Here is a 25889-nt window from a genome sequence, read left to right as displayed (position 1 = left end):
GCGGTGTAGATATTTCCAAGTTTATACAGATAGCGGTGTAGATATCTCCATCTTAATACAGATGGCGGTGTAGATATTTATATGTTCATACAGATGGCGGTGCAGATATTTCCAAGTTCATACAGATGGCGGTGTAGCTATTTCCATGTTCATACAGATAGCGGTGTAGCAATTTCCATGTTCATGCAGATAGCGGTGTAGATGTTTCCATGTTCATCCATATGGCTGTGTAGATATATCCATGTTCATACAGATAGCAGTGTAGATATTTCCATGTTCATCCAGACGGCTGTGTAGACATATCCATGTTCATACAGATGGCGGTGAAGATAACTCCATGTTCATACAGTTAGCAGTGAAGATATTTCCATGTTCATACAGATAGTGGTGTAGATATTTCCATGTTCATACAGATAGCGGTGTAGATATTTCCATGTTTATACAGATAGCGGTGTAGATATTTCCAAGTTTATACAGATAGCGGTGTAGATATCTCCATCTTAATACAGATGGCGGAGTAGTTATTTATATGTTCATACAGATGGCGGTGCAGATATTTCCATGTTTATAGAGATAGTGGTGTAGTTATTTCCATGTGTAAAGAGATAGCTGTGTAGATATTTCCATGTTCATACAGATAGTCTTGTAGATATTTCCATGTTCATACAGATAGTGGTGTAGCTATTTCCATGTTCATCCAGATGGCTGTGTACACATATCCATGTTCACACAGATGGTGGTGAAGATAATTCCATGTTCATACAGATAGCGGTATAGATATTTCCATGTTCATACAGATAGTGGTGTAGATATTTCCATGTGTAAAGAGATAGCTTTGCAGATGTTTCCATGTATATGCAGATAGCTGTGTAGATATTTCCATTTTCATGCAGATAGCGGTGTAGATATTTCCATGTTCAAACAGATAGCGGTGTAGATATTTCCATGTTCATACAGATAGCGGTGTAGATATTTCCATGTTTATGCAGATAGCGGTGAAGATGTTTGCATGTTTACACAGATAGCGGTGTAGATATTTCCATGTTCATACAGATAGCGGTGTAGATATTTCCAGGTTCATCCAGATGGGTGTGTAGATATATCCATGTTCATACAGATGGCGGTGAAGATATTTCCATGTTGGTACAGATAGCGGTGTAGATATTTCCATGTTCATACAGATAGTGGTGTAGATATTTCCATGTTCATAGAGATAGAGGGGCTGATATTTCCATGTTCATACAGATAGCGGTGCTGATATTTCCACGTTTATACAGGTAGCGGTGTAGATATTTCCACGTTTATACAGATAGCGGTGTAGATATTTCCATGTTTATACAGATAGCGGTGTAGATATCTCCATCTTAATACAGATGGCGGTGTAGGTATTTATATGTTCATACAGATGGCCGTGCAGATATTTCCATGTTCATACAGATGGCAGTGTAAATATTTCCATGTTCATACAGATAGCGGTGTAGATATTTCCATGAGTAAAGAGATAGCGGTGTAGATATTACCATGTATATGCAGATAGCTGTGTATATATTTCCATTTTCATGCAGATATCGGTTTAGATATTTCCATGTTCAAACAGATAGCGGTGTAGATATTTCCATGTTCATACAGATAGTGGTGTAGATATTTCCATGTTTATACAGATAGCGGTGAAGAAGTATGCATGTTTACACAGATAGCGGTGTAGCTATTTCCATGTTCATACAGATAGTGGTATAGATATATCCATGTTCATACAGATAGCGGTGTAGCTATTTCCATGTTCATACAGATAGCGGTGTAGATATGTCCATGTTCGTACAGATAGCGGTGTAGATATTTCCATGTTCATACAGATAGCGGTGCTGATATTTCCATGTTTATACAGGTAGCGGTGTGGATATTTCCATGTTTATACAGATAGTGGTGTAGATATTTCCATTTTTATACGATAGCGGTGTAGATATTTCCAAGTTTATACAGATAGCAGTGTAGATATCTCCATCTTAATACAGATGGCGGTGTAGTTATTTATATGTTCATACAGATGGCGGTGCAGATATTTACATGTTTATAGAGATAGTGGTGTAGATATTTCCATGTGTAAAGTGATAGCTGTGTAGATATTTCCATGTTCATACAGATAGTCTTGTAGATATTTCCATGTTCATACAGATAGTGGTGTAGCTATTTCCATGTTCATCCAGATGGCTGTGTACACATATCCATGTTCACACAGATGGTGGTGAAGATAATTCCATGTTCATACAGATAGCGGTATAGATATTTCCATGTTCATACAGATAGTGGTGTAGATATTTCCATGTGTAAAGAGATAGCTTTGCAGATGTTTCCATGTATATGCAGATAGCTGTGTAGATATTTCCATTTTCATGCAGATAGCGGTGTAGATATTTCCATGTTCAAACAGATAGCGGTGTAGATATTTCCATGTTCATACAGATAGCGGTGTAGATATTTCCATGTTTATGCAGATAGCGGTGAAGATGTTTGCATGTTTACACAGATAGCGGTGTAGATATTTCCATGTTCATACAGAAAGCGGTGTAGATATTTCCAGGTTCATCCAAATGGGTGTGTAGATATATCCATGTTCATACAGATGGCGGTGAAGATATTTCCATGTTGGTACAGATAGCGGTGTAGATATTTCCATGTTCATACAGATAGTGGTGTAGATATTTCCATGTTCATAGAGATAGAGGGGCTGATATTTCCATGTTCATACAGATAGCGGTGCTGATATTTCCACGTTTATACAGGTAGCGGTGTAGATATTTCCACGTTTATACAGATAGCGGTGTAGATATTTCCATGTTTATACAGATATCGGTGTAGATATCTCCATCTTAATACAGATGGCGGTGTAGGTATTTATATGTTCATACAGATGGCCGTGCAGATATTTCCATGTTCATACAGATGGCAGTGTAAATATTTCCATGTTCATACAGATAGCGGTGTAGATATTTCCATGAGTAAAGAGATAGCGGTGTAGATATTACCATGTATATGCAGATAGCTGTGTATATATTTCCATTTTCATGCAGATATCGGTTTAGATATTTCCATGTTCAAACAGATAGCGGTGTAGATATTTCCATGTTCATACAGATAGTGGTGTAGATATTTCCATGTTTATACAGATAGCGGTGAAGAAGTATGCATGTTTACACAGATAGCGGTGTAGCTATTTCCATGTTCATACAGATAGTGGTGTAGATATTTCCATGTTCATACAGATAGCGGTGTAGCTATTTCCATGTTCATACAGATAGCGGTGTAGATATGTCCATGTTCGTACAGATAGCGGTGTAGATATTTCCATGTTCATACAGATTGCGGTGCTGATATTTCCATGTTTATACAGGTAGCGGTGTGGATATTTCCATGTTTATACAGATAGTGGTGTAGATATTTCCATTTTTATACGATAGCGGTGTAGATATTTCCAAGTTTATACAGATAGCAGTGTAGATATCTCCATCTTAATACAGACGGCGGTGTAGATATTTATATGTTCATACAGATGGCGGTGCAGATATTTCCATGTTCATACAGATGGCGGTGTAGCAATTTCCATGTTCATATAGATAGCGGTGTAGCTATTTCCATGTTCATGCAGATAGCGGTGTAGATATTTCCATGTTTATCCATATGACTGTGTAGATTTATCCATGTTCATAGAGATGGCGGTGAAGATATTTCCATGTTCATACAGATAGCTGTGTAGATATTTCCATGTTCATACAGATAGTGGTGTAGATATTTCCATGCTCATACAGATAGCGGTGTAGCTATTTCCATGTTCATCCAGATGGCTGTGTAGACATATCCATGTTCATACAGATGGCGGTGAAGATATTTCCATGTTCATACAGATAGCGGTGTAGATATTTCCATGTTCATGTAGATGGCTGTGTAGATATATCCATGTTCATACAGATGGCGAAGATATTTCCATGTTCATACAGATAGCCGTGTAGATATTTCCATGTTCATACAGATAGCGGTGTAGATATTTCCATGTTCATACTGATAGCGGTGCTGATATTTCCATGTTTATACAGGTAGCGGTGTAGATATTTCAATGTCTATACAGATAGCGGTGTAGATATTTCCATGTTTATACAGATAGCGGTGTAGATATTTCCATGTTTATACAGATAGCATTGTAGATATCTCCTTCTTAATACTGATGTCGGTGTAAATATTTATATGTTCATACAGATGGAGGTGCAGATATTTCCATGTTCGTACAGATGGCGGTGTAGATATTTCCATGTTCATATAGATGGCTGTGTAGATATATCAATGTTCATACAGATGGCGAAGATATTTCCATGTTCATACAGATAGCGGTGTAGATATTTCCATGTTCATACAGATAGCGGTGTAGATATTTCCATGTTCAAACAGATAGCGGTGTAGATATATCCATGTTCATACAGATAGCGGTGTAGATATTTCCATGTTCATACAGATAGCGGTGTAGATATTTCCATGTTCGTACAGATAGCAGTGAAGATGCTTGCATGTTTGCACAGATAGCGGTGTAGATATTTCCATGTTCATCCAGATGGCTGTGTAGATATATCCATGTTCATACAGGTAGCGGTGTAGCTATTTCCACGTTCATACAGATAGCGGTGTAGATATTTCCATGTTTATACAGATAGCGGTGAAGATGTATGCATGTTTACACAGATAGCGGTGTAGATATTTCCAGGTTAATACATATAGCGGTGTAGATATTACCATGTTCATCCAGATGGCTGTGTAGATATATCCATGTTCATACATATAGTTGTGTAGATATTTCCATGTTCATACAGATAGTGGTGTAGATATTTCCATGCTCATACAGATAGCGGTGTAGCTATTTCCATGTTCATACAGATAGCGGTGTAGATATTTCCATGTTCATGGAGATAGCGGTTTAGATATTTCCATGTTCATACAGATAGCGGTGCTCATATTTCCAAGTTTATACAGATAGCGGTGAAGATATCTCCATCTTAATACAGATGGCGGTGCAGATATTTACATGTTCATACAGATGGCGGTGCAGTTATTTCCATGTTCATACAGATGGCGGTGTAGATATTTCCATGTTTATAGAGATAGCGGTTTAGTTATTTCCATGTGTATAGAGATAGCTTTGTAGATATTTCCATGTATATGCAGATAGTTGTGTAGATATATCTATTTTCATGCAGATAGCGGTTTAGATATTTCCATGTTCAAACAGATAGAGGTGTAGATATTTCCATGTTCATACAGATAGCGGTGTAGATATTTCCATGTTTATACAGATAGCGGTGAAGATGTATGCATGTTTAGACAGATAGCGGTGTAGATATTTCCATGTTCATACAGATCGCAGTGTAGATATTTCCATGTTCATCCAGATGGCTGTGTAGACATATCCATGTTAATACAGATGGCGGTGAAGATATTTCCATGTTCATACAGATAGCGGTGTAGATATTTCCATCTTCATTCAGATAGCGGTGTAGATATTTCCATGTTCATCCGGATGGCTCTGTAGATATATCCATGTTCATACAGATGGCGGTGAAGATATTTCCATCTTCATACAGATAGCGGTGTAGATATTTCCATGTTCATACAGATAGCGGTGTAGATATTTCCATGTTCATACAGATAGCGGTGTAGCTATTTCCATGTTCATAAAGATAGTGGTGTAGATATTTCCATGTTCATCCAGATGGCTGTGTAGATATATCCATGTTCATACAGATGGCGGTGAAGATATTTCCATGTTCATACAGAAAGCGGTGTAGAGATTTCCATGTTCATACAGATAGCGGTGTAGATATTTCCATGTTCATACAGATAGCGGTGTAGCTATTTCCAAGTTGATACAGATAGCGGTGTAGATATTTCCATGTTCATACAGATAGCGGTGTAGATATTTCCATGTTCATACAGATAGCGGTGTAGATATTTCCAGGTTTATACAGATAGCTGTGTAGATATTTCCAGGTTTATACAGATATCGGTGTAGATATCTCCATCTTAATACAGATGGCGGTGTAGATATTTATATGTTCATACAGATGGCGGTGCAGATGTTTCCATGTTCATACAGATGGCGGTGTAGGTATTTCCATGTTTATAGAGATAGCGGTGTAGTTATTTCCATGTGTAAAGAGATAGCTTTGTAGATATTTCCATGTATATGCAGATAGCTGTGTAGATATTTCCATTTTCATGCAGATAGCAGTGTAGATATTTCCATGTTCAAACAGATAGCGGTGTAGATATTTCCATGTTCATACAGATAACGGTGTAGATATTTCCATGTTTATACAGATAGTGGTGAAGATGTATGCATGTTTACACAGATAGCAGTGTAGCTATTTCCATGTTCATAAAGATAGCGGTGTAGATATTTCCATGTTCATCCAGATGGCTGTGTAGATATATCCATGTTCATACAGATGGCGGAGAAGATATTTCCATGTTCATACAGATAGCTGTGTAGATATTTCCATGTTCATACAGATAGTGGTGTAGATATTTCCATGTTCATACAGATAGCGGTGTAGGTATTTCCATGTTCATACATATAGCGGTGTAGATATTTCCATGTTCATCCAGATGGCTGTGTAGATATATCCATGTTCATACAGATGGTGGTGAAGATATTTCCATGTTCATACAGATAGCGGTGTAGATATTTCCATGTTCATACAGATAGCTGTGTAGATATTTCCATGTTCATACAGATAGCGGTGTAGGTATTTCCATGTTTATACAGATAGCGGTGTAGATATCTCCATCTTAATACAGATGGCCGTGTAGATATTTATATGTTCATGCAGATGGCGATGCAGGTATTTCCATGTTCTTACAGATGGCAGTGTAGATATTTCCATGTTCATACAGATAGCGGTGTAGTTATTTCCATGTGTAAAGAGATAGCTGTGTAGCTATTTCCATGTATATGCAGATAGCTCTGTAGATATTTCCATTTTCATGCAGATAGCGGTGTAGATATTTCCATGTTCATACAGATAGCGGTGTAGATATTTCCATGTTTATACAGATAGCGGTGAAGATGTATGCATGTTTACACAGATAGCGGTGTAGATATTTCCATGTTCATACAGATAGCGGTGTTGATATTTCCATGTTCATCCAGATGGCTGTGTAGATATATCGATGTTCATACAGATAGCAGTGTGGATATTTCCATGTTCATACGGACGGCTTTGTAGATATATCCATGTTCATACAGATAGCGGTGTAGATATTTCCATGTTCATACAGATAGTGGTGTAGATATTTCCGTGTTCATACAGATAGCGGTGTAGATATTTCCATGTTCATACAGACAGCGGTGTAGGTATTTCCATGTTCATACAGATAGCGGTGCTGATATTTCCATGTTTATACCGGTAGCGGTGTAGATATTTCCATGTTTATACAGATAGCGGTGTAGATATTTCCATGTTTATACGCATAGCGGTGTAGATATTTCCAGGTTTATACAGATAGCGGTGTAGATATCTCCATCTTAATATAGATGGCGGTGTAGATATTTATATGTTCATACAGATGGCGGTGCAGATATTTCCATGTTCATACAGATGGCGGTGTAGATATTTCCATGTTTATAGAGATAGCGGTGTAGTTATTTCCATGTGTAAAGAGATAGCTTTGTAGACATTTCCATGTATATGCCCATAGCTGTGTAGATATTTCCATTTTCATGCAGATAGCGGAGTAGATATTTCCATGTTCAAACAGATAGTGGTGTAGATATTTCCATGTTCATAGAGATAGCGGTGTAGATATTTCCATTTTTATACAGATAGCGGTGAAGATGTATGCGTGTTTACACAGATAGCGGTGTATATATTTCCATGTTCATACAGATAGCCGTGTAGATATTTCCATGTTCATCCATATGGCTGTGTAGATATATCCATGTTCATACAGATGACGGTGAAGATATTTCCATGTTCATACAGATAGCGGTGTAGCTATTTCCATGTTCATACAGATAGCGGTGTAGATATTTCCATGTTCATAGAGATAGCGGTGTAGATATTTCCATGTTCATACAGATAGCGGTGCTGATATTTCCATGTTTATACAGGTAGCGGTGTAGATATTTCCATGTTTATACTGATAGCGGTGTAGATATTTCCATGTTTATACAGATAGCGGTGTAGGTATTTCGAAGTTTATACAGATAGCGGTGAAGATATATCCATCTTAATACAGATGGTGGTGTAGGCAATTATATGTTCATACAGATGGCGGTGCAGATATTTCCATGTTCTTACAGATGGCGGTGTAGATATTTCCATATTTATAGAGATAGCGGTGTAGTTATTTCCATGTGTAAAGAGATAGCTTTGTAGATATTTCCATGTATATGCAGATAGCTGTGTAGATATTTCTATTTTCATGCAGATAGCGGTTCAGATATTCCATGTTCATGCAGATAGCGGTGTAGATATTTCCATGTTTATACAGATAGCGGTGAAGGTGTATGCAAGTTTACACAGATAGCGGTGTAGATATTTCCATGTTCATACAGATCGCGGTGTAGATATTTCCATGTTCATCCAGATGGCTGTGTAGACATATCCATGTTCATACAGATGGCGGTGAAGATATTTCCATGTTCATACAGAGAGCGGTGTAGATATTTCCATGTTCATACAGATAGCAGTGTAGATATTTCCTTGTTCATACAGATGGCTGTGTAGATATATCCATTTTCATACAGATGGCGTTGAAGATATTTCCATGTTCATACAGATAGCGGTGTAGATATTTCCATGTTCATACAGATAGCGGTGTAGATATTTCCATGTTCATACAGATTGCGGTGTAGATATTTCCATGTTCATACCGATAGCGGTGCTGATATGTCCATGTTAATACAGGTAGCAGTGTAGATATTTCCATGTTTATACAGATAGCGGTGTAGATATTTCTATGTTTATACAGATAGCGGTGTAGATATTTCCATGTTTATACAGATAGCGGTGTAGATATCTCCTTCTTAATACAGATGGCGGTGAAGATATCTATATGTTCATACAGATGGCGGTGCAGATATTTCCATGTTCATACAGATGGCGGTGTAGATATTTCCATGTTTATAGAGATAGCGGTGTAGTTATTTCCATGTGTAAAGAGATAGCTGTGTAGATATTTCCATGTATATGCAGAGAGCTGTGTAGATATTTCCATTTTCATGCAGACAGCGGTGTAGATATTTCCATGTTCAAACAGATAGCGGTGTAGATATTTCCATGTTCATACAGATAGCGGTGTAGATATTTCCATGTTCATACAAATAGCGGTGTGGATATTTCCATGTTCATACAGATAGCGGTGTAGATATTTCCATGTTCATGCAGATAGCGGTGTAGATATTTCCACGTTCATCCAGATTTCCGTGTAGATATATCCATGTTCATACAGATGACGGTGAAGATATTTCCATGTTCATACAGATAGCGGTGTAGCTATTTCCATGTTCATACAGATAGCGGTGTAGATATTTCCATGTTCATAGAGATAGCGGTGTAGATATTTCCATGTTCATACAGATAGCGGTGCTGATATTTCCATGTTTATACAGGTAGCGGTGTAGATATTTCCATGTTTATACTGATAGCGGTGTAGATATTTCCATGTTTATACAGATAGCGGTGTAGGTATTTCGAAGTTTATACAGATAGCGGTGAAGATATATCCATCTTAATACAGATGGTGGTGTAGGCAATTATATGTTCATACAGATGGCGGTGCAGATATTTCCATGTTCTTACAGATGGCGGTGTAGATATTTCCATATTTATAGAGATAGCGGTGTAGTTATTTCCATGTGTAAAGAGATAGCTTTGTAGATATTTCCATGTATATGCAGATAGCTGTGTAGATATTTCTATTTTCATGCAGATAGCGGTTCAGATATTCCATGTTCATGCAGATAGCGGTGTAGATATTTCCATGTTTATACAGATAGCGGTGAAGGTGTATGCAAGTTTACACAGATAGCGGTGTAGATATTTCCATGTTCATACAGATCGCGGTGTAGATATTTCCATGTTCATCCAGATGGCTGTGTAGACATATCCATGTTCATACAGATGGCGGTGAAGATATTTCCATGTTCATACAGAGAGCGGTGTAGATATTTCCATGTTCATACAGATAGCAGTGTAGATATTTCCTTGTTCATACAGATGGCTGTGTAGATATATCCATTTTCATACAGATGGCGTTGAAGATATTTCCATGTTCATTCAGATAGCGGTGTAGATATTTCCATGTTCATACAGATAGCGGTGTAGATATTTCCATGTTCATACCGATAGCGGTGCTGATATGTCCATGTTTATACAGGTAGCAGTGTAGATATTTCCATGTTTATACAGATAGCGGTGTAGATATTTCTATGTTTATACAGATAGCGGTGTAGATATTTCCATGTTTATACAGATAGCGGTGTAGATATCTCCTTCTTAATACAGATGGCGGTGAAGATATCTATATGTTCATACAGATGGCGGTGCAGATATTTCCATGTTCATACAGATGGCGGTGTAGATATTTCCATGTTTATAGAGATAGCGGTGTAGTTATTTCCATGTGTAAAGAGATAGCTGTGTAGATATTTCCATGTATATGCAGAGAGCTGTGTAGATATTTCCATTTTCATGCAGACAGCGGTGTAGATATTTCCATGTTCAAACAGATAGCGGTGTAGATATTTCCATGTTCATACAGATAGCGGTGTAGATATTTCCATGTTCATACAAATAGCGGTGTGGATATTTCCATGTTCATACAGATAGCGGTGTAGATATTTCCATGTTCATGCAGATAGCGGTGTAGATATTTCCACGTTCATCCAGATTTCCGTGTAGATATATCCATGTTCATACAGATGGCGGTGAAGATATTTCCATGTTCATACGGATAGCGGTGTAGATATTTCCATGTTCATACAGATAGCAGTGAAGATATTTCCATGTTCATACGGATAGCGGTGAAGATATTTCCATGTTCATACAGATAGCAGTGTAGATATTTCCATGCTCATACAGATAGAGGGGCTGATATTTCCATGTTCATATAGATAGCGGTGCTGATATTTCCATGTTTATACAGGTAGCAGTGTAGATATTTCCATGTTTATACAGGTAGCGGTGTAGATATTTCCATGTTCATACAGATAGCGGTGTAGATATTTCCATGTTCATACAGATAGCGGAGTAGATATCTCCATCTTAATACAGATGGCCGTGTAGTTATTTATATGTTCATACAGATGGCGGTGCAGATATTTCCATATTCATACAGATGGCGGTGTAGATATTTCCATGTTCATACAGATAGCGGTGTAGTTATTTCCATGTGTAAAGAGATAGCTGTGTAGATATTTCCATGTATTTGTAGATTGCTCTCTAGATATTTCCATTTTCATGCAGATAGCAGTGTAGATATTTCCATGTTCGAACAGATAGCGGTGTAGATATTTCCATGTTCACACAGATACCGGTGTAGATATTTCCATGCTTATACAGATAGCGGTGAAGATGTATGCATATTTACACAGATAGCGGTGTAGATATTTCCATGTTCATACAGTTAGCGGTGTAGATATTTCCATGTTCATCCAGATGCCTGTGTAGATATATCCATGTTCATAGAGATAGATGTGTAGATATTTCCATGTTCATACAGGTAGTGGTGTAGATATTTCCATGTTCATACAGATAGCGGTGTAGCTATTTCCATGTTCATACCGATAGCGGTGTAGAAATTTCCATGTTCATAGAGATAGCGGTGTAGATATTTCCATGTTCATACAGATAACGGTGCTGATATTTAAATGTTTATACAGGTAGCGGTGTAGATATCTCCATCTTAATATAGATGGCGGTGTAGATATTTATATGTTCATACAGATGGCGGTGCAGATATTTCCATGTTCATACAGATGGCGGTGTAGGTATTTCCATGTTTGTAGAGATAGCGGTGTAGTTATTTCCATGTGTAAAGAGATAGCTTTGTAGATATTTCCATGTATATGCAGATAGCTGTGAAGGTATTTCTAGTCTCATGCAGATAGCGGTTCAGATATTTCCATGTTCATACAGATAGCGGTGTAGATATTTCCATGTTTATACAGATAGCAGTGAAGGTGTATGCATGTTTACACAGATAGCAGTGTAGTTATTTCCATGTTCATACAGATCACGGTGTAGATATTTCCATGTTCATGGAGATAGCGGTGTAGATATTTCCATGTTCATTCAGATAGAGGGGCTGATATTTCCATGTTCATGCAGATAGCGGTGCTGATATTTCCATGTTAATACAGGTAGCGGTGTAGATATTTCCATGTTTATACAGATAGCAGTGTAGATATTTCCATGTTTATACAGATAGCGGTGTAGATATTTCCAAGTTTATACAGATAGCGGTGTAGATATCTCCATCTTAATACAGATGGCAGTGTAGATATTTATATGTTCATACAGATGGCGGTGCAGATATTTCCATGTTCATACAGATAGCGTTGTAGATATTTCCATGTTCATACAGATAGCGGTGTAGATATTTCCATGTTCATATAGATGGCTGTGTAGATATATCCATGTTCATACAGATTGCGAAGATATTTCCATGTTCATACAGATAGCGGTGTAGATATTTCCATGTTCATACAGATAGCGGTGTAGATATTTCCATGTTCATACTGATAGCGGTGCTGATATTTCCATGTTTATACAGGTAGCGGTGTAGATATTTCAATGTTTATACAGATAGCGGTGTAGATATTTCCATGTTTATACAGATAGCGGTGTAGATATCTCCATCTTAATAGAGATGGCGGTGTAGATATTTATATGTCCATACAGATGGCGGTGCAGATATTTCCATGTTCATACAGATGGCGGTGTAGATATTTCCATGTTCATACAGATAGCGGTGTAGTTATTTCCATGTGTAAAGAGATAGCTGTGTAGATATTTCCATGTATATGCAGATAGCTCTGTAGATATTTCCATTTTCTTGCTGATAGCGGTTTAGATATTTCCATGTTCAAACAGATGGCGGTGTAGATATATCCATGTTCATACAGATAGCGGTGTAGATATTTCCATGCTTATACAGATTGCGGTGAAGATGTATGCATGTTTACACAGATAGCGGTGTAGATATTTCCATGTTCATGCAGATAGCGGTGTAGATATTTCCACGTTCATCCAGATGGCTGTGTAGATATATCCATGTTCATACAGATGGCAGTGAAGATATTTCCATGTTCATATGGATAGCGGTGTAGATATTTCTATGTTCATACAGATAGCAGTGTAGATATTTCCATGCTCATACAGATAGAGGGGCTGATATTTCCATGTTCCTATAGATAGCGGAGCTGATATTTCCATGTTTATACTGGTAGCAGTGTAGATATTTAAATGTTTATACAGGTAGCGGTGTAGATATTTCCATGTTCATACAGATATCGGTGTAGATATTTCCATGTTCAAAGAGATAGCGTTGTAGATATTTCTATGTTCATCCAGATGGCTGTGTAGATATATCCATGTTCATAGAGATAGAGGTGTAGATATTTCCATGTTCATACAGGTAGTGGTGTAGAGATTTCCATGTTCATACAGATAGCGGTGTAGCTATTTCCATGTTCTTACCGATAGCGGTGTAGAAATTTCCATGTTCATAGAGATAGCGGTGTAGATATTTCCATGTTCATACAGATAGCGGTGCTGATATTTAAATGTTTATACAGGTAGCGGTGCAGGTATTTCCATGTTTATACAGATAGCGGTGTAGATATTTCCAAGTTTATACAGATAGCGGTGTAGATATCTCCATCTTAATACAGATGGCAGTGTAGATATTTATATGTTCATACAGATGGCGGTGCAGATATTTCCATGTTCATACAGATAGCGGTGTAGATATTTCCATGTTCATACAGATAGCGGTGTAGATATTTCCATGTTCATATAGATGGCTGTGTAGATATATCCATGTTCATACAGATTGCGAAGATATTTCCATGTTCATACAGATAGCGGTGTAGATATTTCCATGTTCATACAGATAGCGGTGTAGATATTTCCATGTTCATACTGATAGCGGTGCTGATATTTCCATGTTTATACAGGTAGCGGTGTAGATATTTCAATGTTTATACAGATAGCGGTGTAGATATTTCCATGTTTATACAGATAGCGGTGTAGATATTTCCATGTTTATACAGATAGCTGTGTAGATATCTCCTTCTTAATACAGATGGCGGTGTAAATATTTATATGTTCCTACAGATGGCGGTGTAGATATTTCCATGTTCATACAGATAGCGGTGTAGTTATTTCCACGTGTAAAGAGATAGCTGTGTAGATATTTCCATGTATATGCAGATAGCTGTGTAGATATTTCCATTTTCATGCAGATAGCGGTGTAGATATTTCCATGTTCGTACAGATGGCAGTGAAGATGCATGCATGTTTACACAGATAGCGGTGTAGATATTTCCATGTTCATCCAGATGGCTGTGTAGATATATCCATGTTCATACAGATAGCGGTGTAGATATTTCCATGTTCATACAGATAGCGGTGTAGCTTTTCCATGTTCATACAGATAGCGGTGTAGATATTTCCATGTTTATACAGATAGCGGTGAAGATGTATGCATGTATACAGAGATAGCGGTGTAGCTATTTCCAGGTTCATACATATAGCGGTGTAGATATTTCCATGTTCATCCAGATGGCTGTTTAGATATATCCATGTTCATACAGATAGCTGTGTAGATATTTCCATGTTCATACAGATAGTGGTGTAGTTATTTCCATGCTCATACAGATAGCGGTGTAGCTATTTCCATGTTCATACAGATAGCGGTGTAGATATTTCCATGTTCATGGAGATAGCGATTTAGATATTTCCATGTTCATACAGATAGCGGTGCTGATATTTCCAAGTTTATACATATAGCGGTGAAGATATCTCCATCTTAATACAGATTGCGGTGTAGATATTTATATGTTCATACAGATGGCGGTGCAGTTATTTCCATGTTCATACAGATGGCGGTGTAGATATTTCCATGTTCATACAGATAGCGGTGTAGCTATTTCCATGTTCATAAAGATAGTGGTGTAGATATTTCCATGTTCATCCAGATGGCTGTGTAGATATATCCATGTTCATACAGATGGCGGTGAAGATATTTCCATGTTCATACAGATAGCGGTGTAGAGATTTCCATGTTCATACAGATAGCGGTGTAGATATTTCCATGTTCATACAGATAGCGGTGTAGCTATTTCCATGTTCATACAGATAGCGGTGTAGATAATTCCATGTTCATACAGGTAGCGGTGTAGATATTTCCATGTTCATACAGATAGCGGTGTAGATATTTCCATGTTTATACAGATAGCGGTGTAGATATTTCCATGTTTATACAGATAGCGGTGTAGATATCTCCATCTTAATACAGATGGCCGTGTAGATATTTATATGTTCATACAGATGGCGATGCAGGTATTTCCATGTTCATACAGATGGCAGTGTAGATATTTCCATGTTCATACAGATAGCGGTGTAGTGATTTCCATGTGTAAAGAGATAGCTGTGTAGCTATTTCCATGTATATGCAGATAGCTCTGTAGATATTTCCATTTTCATGCAGATAGCGGTGTAGATATTTCCATGTTCATACAGATAGCGGTGTAGATATTTCCATGTTTATACAGATAGCGGTGAAGATGTATGCATGTTTACACAGATAGCGGTGTAGATATTTCCATGTTCATCCAGATGGCTGTGTAGATATATCCATGTTCATACAGATAGCATTGTGGATATTTCCATGTTCATACGGACGGCTTTGTAGATATATCCATGTTCATACAGATAGCTGTGTAGATATTTCCATGTTCATCCATATGGCTGTGTAGATATATCCATGTTCATACAGATGACGGTGAAGATATTTCCATGTTCATACAGATAGCGGTGTAGCTATTTCCATGTTCATACAGATAGCGGTGTAGATATTTCCATGTTCATAGAGATAGCGGTGTAGATATTTCCATGTTCATACAGATTGCAGTGCTGATATTTCCATGTTTATACAGGTAGCGGTGTAGATATTTCCTTGTTTATACTGATAGCGGTGTAGATATTTCCATGTTTATACAGATAGCGGTGTAGATATTTCGAAGTTTATACAGATAGCGGTGAATATATATCCATCTTAATACAGATGGTGGTGTAGGCAATTATATGTTCATACAGATGGCGGTGCAGATATTTCCATGTTCTTACAGATGGCGGTGTAGATATTTCCATGTTTATAGAGATAGCGGTGTAGTTATTTCCATGTGTAAAGAGATAGCTTTGTAGATATTTCCATGTATATGCAGATAGCTGTGTAGATATTTCTATTTTCATGCAGATAGCGGTTCAGATATTTCCATGTTTATACAGATAGCGGTGAAGGTGTATGCAAGTTTTCACAGATAGCGGTGTAGATATTTCCATGTTCATACAGATCGTGGTGTAGATATTTCCATGTTCATCCAGATGTCTGTGTAGTCATATCAATGTTCATACAGATGGCGGTGAAGATATTTCCATGTTCATACAGAGAGCGGTGTAGATTTTTCCATGTTCATACAGATAGCGGTGTAGATATTTCCATGTTCATACAGATGGCTGTGTAGATATATCCATGTTCATACAGATGGCGTTGAAGATATTTCCATGTTCATACAGATAGCGGTGTAGATATTTCCATGTTCATACAGATAGCGGTGTAGATATTTCCATGTTTATACAGATAGCGGTGAAGATGTATGCATGTTTAGACAGATAGCGGTGTAGATATTTCCATGTTCATACAGATCGCAGTGTAGATATTTCCATGTTCATCCAGATGGCTGTGTAGACATATCCATGTTAATACAGATGGCGGTGAAGATATTTCCATGTTCATACAGATAGCGGTGTAGATATTTCCATCTTCATTCAGATAGCGGTGTAGATATTTCCATGTTCATCCGGATGGCTCTGTAGATATATCCATGTTCATACAGATGGCGGTGAAGATATTTCCATCTTCATACAGATAGCGGTGTAGATATTTCCATGTTCATACAGATAGCGGTGTAGATATTTCCATGTTCATACAGATAGCGGTGTAGCTATTTCCATGTTCATAAAGATAGTGGTGTAGATATTTCCATGTTCATCCAGATGGCTGTGTAGATATATCCATGTTCATACAGATGGCGGTGAAGATATTTCCATGTTCATACAGAAAGCGGTGTAGAGATTTCCATGTTCATAGAGATAGCGGTGTAGATATTTCCATGTTCATACAGATAGCGGTGTAGCTATTTCCAAGTTGATACAGATAGCGGTGTAGATATTTCCATGTTCATACAGATAGCGGTGTAGATATTTCCATGTTCATACAGATAGCGGTGTAGATATTTCCAGGTTTATACAGATAGCTGTGTAGATATTTCCAGGTTTATACAGATAGCGGTGTAGATATTTCCATGTTTATACAGATAGCGGTGTAGATATCTCCATCTTAATAGAGATGGCGGCGTAGATATTTATATGTTCCTACAGATGGCGGTGCAGATATTTCCATGTTCATACAGATGCCGGTGTAGATATTTCCATGTTCATTCAGATAGCGGTGTAGATATTTCCATGTGTAAAGCGATAGCGGTGTAGATATTTCCATTTATATGCAGATAGCTGTGTAGATAATTTCATTTTCATGCAGATAACGGTTTAGATATTTCCATGTTCAAACAGATAGCGGTGTAGATATTTCCATGTTCATACAGATAGCGGTGTAGATATTTCCATGTTTATACAGATAGCGGTGAAGATGTATGCATGTTTACACAGATAGCGGTTTAGATATTTCCATGTTCAAACAGATAGCGGTGTAGATATTTCCATGTTCACACAGATAGCGGTGATGATATTTCCATGTTTATACAGGTAGCGGTGTGGATATTTCCATGTTTATACAGATAGCAGTGTAGAAATTTCCATTTTTATACAGATAGCGGTGTAGATATTTCCAAGTTTATACAGATAGCGGTGTAGATAACTCCATCTTAATACAGATGTCGGTGTAGATATTTCCATGTTCCTCCAGATGGCTGTGTAGACATATCCATGATCATACAGATGGCGGTGAAGATACTTCCATGTTCATACAGATAGCGGTGTAGACATTTCCATGTTCATACAGATAGCGGTGTAGATATTTCCATGTTCATACAGATAGTGGTGTAGCTATTTCCATGTTCATACAGATAGCGGTGTAGATATTTCCATGTTCGTACAGATAGCAGTGTAGATATTTCCATGTTCATACAGATAGCGGTGCTGATATTTCCATGTTAGTACAGGTAGCGGTGCAGATATTTCCATGTTTATACAGACAGCGGTGTAGATATTTCCATGTTTATACAGATAGAGGTGTAGATATTTCCAGGTTTATACAGATAGCGGTGTAGATATCTCCATCTTAATAGAGATGGCGGCGTAGATATTTATATGTTCATACAGAAGGCCGTGCAGATATTTCCATGTTCATACAGATGGCGGTGTTGATATTTCCATGTTCATACCGATAGCGGTTTAGTTATTTCCATGTGTAAAGAGATAGCTGTGTAGATATTTCCATGTATATGCAGATAGCTGTGTAGATATTTCCATTTTCATGCAGATAGCGGTTTAGATATTTCCATGTTCATACAGATAGCGGTGTAGATATATCCATGTTTATACAGATAGCGGTGAAGATGTATGCATGTTTACACGTATAGCAGTGTAGATATTTCCATGTTCATACAGATAGGGGTGTAGATATTTCCATGTTCATACAGATAGTGCTGTAGGCATTTCTATGTTCATACAGATAGCAGTGCAGCTATATCCATGTTCATACAGATAGCGGTGTAGATATTTCCATGTTCGTATAGATAGCGGTGTAGATATTTCCATGTTCATACAGATAGCGGTGCTTATATTTCCATGTTTATAAAGGTAGCGGTGTAGATATTTCCATGTTTATACAGATAGCGGTGTAGATATTTCCATGTTTATACAGATAGCGGTGTAGATATCTCCATCATAATACAGATGGCGGTGTAGATATTTATATGTTCATACAGATGGCGGTGCAGATATTTCCATGTTCATACAGATGGCGGTGTAGATATTTCCATGTTTATAAAGATAGGGGTGTAGTTATTTCCAAGTGTAAAGAGATAGCTTTGTAGATATTTCCATGTATATGCAGATAGCTGTGTAGATATTTCCATTTTCATGCAGATAGTGGTTTAGATATTTCCATGTTCAAACAGATAGCCTTGTAGATATTTCCCTGTTCATGCAGATAGTGGTGTAGATATTTCCATGTTTATACAGATAGCGGTTAAGATGTTTGCATGTTTACACAGATAGCGGTGTAGATATTTCCATGTTCATACAGAAAGCGGTGTAGATATTTCCATGTTCATCCAGATGGCTGTGTAGATATATCCATGTTCATCCAGATGGCGGTGAAGATATTTCCATTTTCATACAGATAGCGGTGTAGATATTTCCATGTTCATACAGATATTGGTGTAGATACTTCCATGTTCATACAGATAGCGGTGTAGATATTTCCATGTTCATGCAGATAGCGGTGTAGATATTTCCATGTTCATACAGATGGCTGTGTAGATATACCCATGTTCATACAGATGGCGGTGAAGATACTTCCATGTTCATACAGATAGCGGTGTAGCTATTTCCATATTCATACAGATAGCGGTGTACATATTTCCATGTTCATCCAGATGGCTGTGTAGACACATCCATGTTCATACAGATGGCAGTGGAGATAATTCCACGTTCATACAGATAGCGGTGTAGATATTTCCATGTTCAAACAGATAGTGGTGTAGATATTTCCATGTTCATACAGATAGAGGGGCTGATATTTCCATGTTCATACTGATAGTGGTGCTGATATTTCCATGTTTATACAGGTAGCGGTGTAGATATTTCCATGTTCATACAGATAGCGGTGTAGATATTTCCATGTTTATACAGATAGCTTTGAAGATGTATGCATGTTTACACAGATAGCGGTTTAGATATTTCCATGTTCAAACAGATAGCGGTGTAGATATTTCCATGTTCATACAGATAGCGGTGCTGATATTTCCATGTTTATACAGGTAGCGGTGTGGATATTTCCATGTTTATACAGATAGCGGTGTAGATATTTCCATTTTTATACAGATAGCGGTGTAGTTATTTCCAAGTTTATACAGATAGCGATGTAGATAACTCCATCTTAATACAGATGTCGGTGTAGATATTTCCATGTTCATCCAGATGGCTCTGTAGACATATCCATGTTCATACAGATGGCGGTGAAGATACTTCCATGTTCATACAGATAGCGGTGTAGATATTTCCATGCTCATACAGATATTGGTGTGGATATTTCCATGTTCATACAGATAGAGGGGCTGATATTTCCATGTTCATACAGATAGTGGTGCTGATATTTCCATGTCTATACAGGTAGCGGTGTAGATATTTCCATGTTTATACATATAGCGGTGTAGATATTTCCATGTTTATACAGATAGCGGTGAAGATATCTCCATCTTAATACAGATGGCAGTGTAGATATTTATATGTTCCTACAGATTGCCGTGCAGATATTTCCATTTTCAAACAGATGGCGGTGTAGATATTTCCATGTTCATACAGAAAGCGGTGTAGTTATTTCCATGTGCAAAGAGATAGCTGTGTAGATATTTCCATGTATATGCAGATAGCAGTGTAGATATTTCCATTTTCATGCAGATAGCGGTTTAGATATTTCCATGTTCAAACAGATAGCGGTGTAGATATTTCCATGTTCATACATATAGTGGTGTAGATATTTCCATGTTTATACAGATAGCGGTGAAGATGTATGCATGTTTACACAGATAGCGGTGTAGATATTTCCATGTTACCACAGATAGCGGTGTAGATATTTCCATGTTCATCAAGATGGCTGTGTAGATATTTCCATCTTCATACAGATAGCGGTGTAGACATTTCCATGTTCATACAGATAGTGGTGTAGATATTTCCATGTTCATACAGATAGCGGTGTAGATATTTCCATGTTCATACAGATAGCGGTGTAGATATTTCCATGTTCGTACAGATAGCGGTGCTGATATTTCCATGTTTATACGGGTAGCGGTGCAGATATTTCCATGTTTATACAGATAGCGGTGTAGATATTTCCATGTTTATACAGAGAGAGGTGTAGATATTTCCAGGTTTATACAGATAGCGGTGTAGATACCTCCATCTTAATACAGATGGCGGTGTAGTTATTTATATGTTCATACAGATGCCGGTGTAGATATTTCCATGTTCATACAGATAGCGGTGTAGTTATTTCCATGTGCAAAGAGATAGCTATGTAGATATTTCCATGTATATGCAGATAGCTGTGTAGATATTTCCATTTTCATGCAGATAGCGGTTTAGATATTTCCATGTTCAAACAGATAGCGGTGTAGATATTTCCAGGTTCATACAGATAGCGGTGTAGATATTTCCATGTTTATACAGATAGCAGTGTAGATATTTCCATGTTCATCCAGATGGCTGTGTAGATATATCCATGTTCATACAGATAGCGGTGTAGATATTTCCATGTTCATACAAATAGTGGTGTAGATATTTCCATGTTCATACAGATAGCAGTGTAGATATTTCCATGTTCATCCAGATGGCTGTGTAGATATATCCATGTTCATACAGATAGCGGTGTAGATATTTCCATGTTCATACAAATAGTGGTGTAGATATTTCCATGTTCATACAGATAGCGGTGTATCTATTTCCATGTTCATACAGATAGCAGTGTAGATATTTCCATGTTCGTACAGATAGGGGTGTAGATATTTCCATGTTCATACAGATAGCGGTGCTGATATTTCCATGTTCATACAGATAGCGGTGTAGATATTTCCATGTTTATACAGATAGCGGTGTAGATATCTCCATCTTAAAACGGATGGCGGTGTAGATATTTATATGTTCATACAGATGGCGGTGTAGCTATTTCCATGTTCATACAGATAGCGGTGTAGCTATATCCATGTTCATGCAGATAGCGGTGTAGATATTTCCATGTTCATCCATATGGCTGAGTAGATATTTCCATGTTCATACAGATGGCGGTGAAGATATTTCCATGTTCATACAGATAGCGGTGTAGCTATTTCCATGTTCATACAGATTGCGGTGTAGATATTTCCATGTTCATAGAGATAGCGGTGTAGATATTTCCATGTTCATACAGATAGCGGTGCTGATATTTCCATGTTTATACAGGTAGCGGTGCAGATATTTCCATGTTTACACAGATAGTGGTGTAGATATTTCCATGTTTATACAGATAGAGGTGTAGATATTTCCAGGTTTATACAGATAGCGGTGTAGATATCTCCATCTTAATACAGATGGCGGTGTAGTTATTTATATGTTCATACAGATGGCGGTGCAGATATTTCCATGTTCATACAGATGGCGGTGTGGATATTTGCATGTTCATACAGATGGCGGTATAGCTATTTCCATGTTCATGGAGATAGCGGAGTAGATATTTTCATGTTCATCCAGATGGCTGTGTAGAGATATCCATGTTCATACAGATGGCGGTGAAGATATTTCCATGTTCATACAGATAGCGGTGCTGATATTTCCATGTTTGTACAGGTAGCGGTGTAGATATTTCCAGGTTTATACAGATAGCGGTGTAGACATTTCCATGTTTATACAGATAGCGGTGTAGATATTTCCATGTTTATACAGATATTGGTGTAGATATCTCCATCTTAATACAGATGGCGGTGTAGATATTTATATGTTCATACAGATGGCCGTGTAGATATTTCCATGTTCATACAGATGGCGCTGTAAGTATAACCATTTTCATACAGATAGCGGTGTAGTTATTTCCATGTGCAAAGAGATAGCTATGTAGATATTTCCATGTATATGCAGACAGCTGTGTAGATATTTCCATTTTCATGCAGATAGCGGTTTAGATATTTCCATGTTCAAACAGATAGCGGTGTAGATATTTCCATGTTCATACAGATAGCGGTGTAGATATTTCCATGTTTATACAGATAGCGGTGAAGATGTATGCAGGTTTACACAGATAGCGGTGTAGCTATTTCCGTGTTCATGCAGATAGCGGTGTAGATATTTCCATGTTCATCCATATGGCTGTGTAGATATATCCATGTTCATACAGATGGCGGTGAAGATATTTCCGTGTTCATACAGATAGCGGAGTAGATATTTCCATGTTCATACAGATAGCGGTGTAGATATTTCCATGTTCATACAGATAATGGTGTAGATATTTCCATCTTCATACAGATGGCGGTGTAGATATTTCCATGTTCATACAGAGAGCGGTGTAGTTATTTCCATGTTCATACAGATAGTGCTGTAGATATTTCCATATTCATACAGATAGCTGTGTAGCTATTTCCATGTCCATACATGTAGCGGTGTAGATATTTCCATGTTCAAACAGATAGCGGTGTAGATATTTCCATGTTCATACAGATAGCGGTGCTTTTATTTCCATGTTTATACAGGTAGCGGTGTAGATATTTCCATGTTCATACAGATAGCGGTGTATATATTTCCTTGTTTATACGGATAGCGGTGTAGATATTTCCATGTTCATCCAGATGGCTGTGTAGATATATCCATCTTCATACAGATGGTGGTGAAGATATTTTCATGTTCATACAGATAGCGGTGTAGATATTTCCATGTTCATACAGATATTGGTGTAGATATTTCCATGTTCATACAGATAGCGGTGTAGATATTTCCATGTTCATACAGATAGCGGTGTAGATATTTCCATGTTCATCCAGATGGCTGTGTAGACATATCCATGTTCATACAGATGGCGGTGAAGATAATTCCATGTTCATACAGTTAGCGGTGAAGATATATCCATGTTCATACACATAGTGGTGTAGATATATCCATGTTCATACAGATAGAGGGGCTGATATTTCCATGTTCATACAGATAGCGGTGCTGATATTTCCATGTTTATACAGGTAGCGGTGTAGATATTTAGATGTTTATACAGATAGCGGTGTAGATATTTCCATGTTTATACAGATAGCGGTGTAGATATCTCCATCTTAATACAGATGGCAGTGTAGATATTTATATGTACATACAGATGTCCGTGCAGTTATTTCCAGGTTCATACAGATGGCGGTGTAGATATTTCCATGTTCATACAGATAGCGGTGTAGTTATTTCCATGCGCAAAGAGATAGCTGTGTAGATATTTCCATGTATATGCAGATAGCAGTGTAGATATTTCCATTTTCATGCAGATAGCCGTTTAGATATTTCCATGTTCAAACAGATAGCGGTGTAGATATTTCCAGGTTTATACAGATAGCGGTGTAGATATCTCCATCTTAAAACGGATGGCGGTGTAGATATTTATATGTTCATACAGATGGCGGTGCAGATATTTCCATGTTCATACAGATGGCGGTGTAGCTATTTCCATATTCATACAGATAGCGGTGTAGCTATATCCATGTTCATGCAGATAGCGGTGTAGATATTTCCATGTTCATCCATGTGGCTGAGTAGATATTTCCATGTTCATACAGATGGCGGTGGAGATATTTCCATGTTCATACAGATAGCGGTGTAGATATTTCCATGTTCATACAGATAGTGGTGTAGATATTTCCATGTTCATACAGATAGCGGTGTAGCTATTTCCATGTTCATGCAGATAGCGGTGTAGATATTTCCATGTTCATCCATATGGCTGTGTAGATATTTCCATTTTTATACAGATAGCGCTGTAGATATTTCCAAGTTTATACAGATAGCGGTGTAGATATCTCCATTTTAATACAGTTGGCGGTGGAGATATTTATATGTTCATACAGATGGCGGTGCAGATATTTCCATGTTCATACAGATAGCGGTGAAGGTATTTCCATGTTCATCCAGATGGCTGTGTAGATATATCCATGTTCATACAGATGGCGGTGAAGATATTTCCATGCTCATACAGATAGCAGTGTAGATATTTACATGTTCATACAGATAGTGGTGTAGATATTTCCATGTTCATACAGATAGAGGGGCTGATATTTCCATGTTCATGCAGATAGCGGTGCTGATATTTCCATGTTTATACAGGTAGCGGTGTAGATATTTCCATGTTTATAAAGATAGCGGTGCTGATATTTCCATGTTTATACAGGTAGCGGTGTAGATATTTCCATGTTCATACAGATAGCGGTGTAGATATTTATATGTTCATACAGATGGCCGTGCAGATATTTCCATGTTCATACAGATGGCGGTGTAGATATTTCCATGTTCCTACAGATAGCGGTGTAGTTATTTCCATGTGTAAAGAGATAGCTGTGTAGATTTTTAAATGTATATGCAGATAGCAGTGTAGATATTTCCATTTTCATGCAGATAGCGGTGTAGATATTTCCATGTTCAAACAGATAGCGGTGTAGGTATTTCCATGTTCATACAGATAGCGGTGTAGATATTTCCATGTTTATACAGATAGCGGTGAAGAAGTATGCATGTTTACACAGATAGCTGTGTAGCTATTTCCATGTTCATACAGATAGTGGTGTAGATATTTCCATGTTCGTACAGATAGCGGTGTAGCTATTTCCA

The sequence above is a fragment of the Gorilla gorilla genome, chromosome 9 (assembly GCF_029281585.2).
Source record: "Gorilla gorilla gorilla isolate KB3781 chromosome 9, NHGRI_mGorGor1-v2.1_pri, whole genome shotgun sequence".
Taxonomy (NCBI): domain Eukaryota; kingdom Metazoa; phylum Chordata; class Mammalia; order Primates; family Hominidae; genus Gorilla; species Gorilla gorilla.
The sequence above is the reverse complement of the archived record's forward strand: the minus strand, read 5'-3'. Positions refer to the sequence as shown.